Source organism: Cebus imitator, unplaced genomic scaffold (assembly GCF_001604975.1).
Source record: "Cebus imitator isolate Cc_AM_T3 unplaced genomic scaffold, Cebus_imitator-1.0 Scaffold522, whole genome shotgun sequence".
Lineage (NCBI taxonomy): Eukaryota > Metazoa > Chordata > Mammalia > Primates > Cebidae > Cebus > Cebus imitator.
In genome coordinates, this window is record NW_016107837.1 from 611,565 (window position 1) to 612,759 (window position 1,195).

Here is a 1,195-nt window from a genome sequence, read left to right on the forward strand (position 1 = left end):
ATCTCAGCTCACTCCGCCTGCCAGGTTCAAGTATTTCTTTGGCTTCAGCCTCCCGAGTGGCTGGGACTACAGGTATGCACCACCATGCCCAGCTAATTTCTGTATTTTTTTTAAATAGAGACGAGGTTTCACCATGTTGGCCAGGCTGGTCTTGAACACCTGACCTCAGGTAATTCACCCACCGTGGCCTCCCAAAGTACTGGGATTACAGGCATGAGCCATCTTTCCCGGCCAGACTTTGATCTTTCAAAATTATCAAACATCCTTCAGAAAAGAAGCCACATAAGTTTAATAAATGATTTCCAGGAAAAATACCCATGAGAAGTATCTACTAGTAACAAAAACAGAGGAATACCTAAGGATTCATTTATCAAGAAATGTGCAAGAGGTATGTGAAATAATCTTTAAAGTTTTTTAAAAATAATTTAAATTTCACATGCTTGAGATGATTTAAAAAGTTTTGAACAAATAGAAAAGCATCCCACATTCTGGACAGGGTGACTTATCATCTAAGGTATAAGTTCTCCCTAAATTAATCTACAAATAAGTTGATTCTATTGCTCACATGCCAAAATCAACAAAGAAGAATATCTGGAAAATTCTAAAGAGCAACAGGGGAACTGATCCCCTCATAAATACCATGAAGCTACAACAATTAAGAGGTATACTTCTGGCCAGGTACAGTTGCTCATGCATATAATCCCAGCAGTTTGGGAGGCCAAGGAGGGAGGACTGCCTAAACCCAGGAGCTCGAGACCAGCCCAGGCAACTTAGGGAGACCCTGTCACTACAAAAAATACAAAAATTAGCTGGGTATGGTGACACATGTCTGTAGTCCCAGATACTCAGGAAGCTGAGGTGGGAGGATCACTTGAGCCCCGGAGGTCAAGACTGCAGTGAGCAATGCTTGCACCACTGCACTCCAGCCTGGGGACAGGGCAAGATGCTGTCTAAAAAAGAAAAAAGAAAAAAAAAGGATGGTTCTAATAGATGACCAGATAGATCAATATAACAAAATAATAAATGAAACTAATGAAACTAGAGAACTGTGAGAATGTAAGTAACCCAATTAGCGCAGAAAAATTCTTCTGTAAACAGCATCGGGGACAACCAAAACCAAAAATTAAATTAGATGCATACTTCATATCTACCAAATTGCAGATGAATAGAAAATTTTAAAGTTAAAAAAAAAAAA

General features: G+C 39.4%; 1 protein-coding gene across 1 annotated transcript in view; it reads right to left on the minus strand.

Moving 5' to 3' along the window:
* Positions 1 to 1,195, minus strand: part of HTT (huntingtin) — a 143,266-nt gene that overhangs the window by 79,903 nt on the left and 62,168 nt on the right. The gene's annotated exons all lie outside the window — the stretch shown is intronic.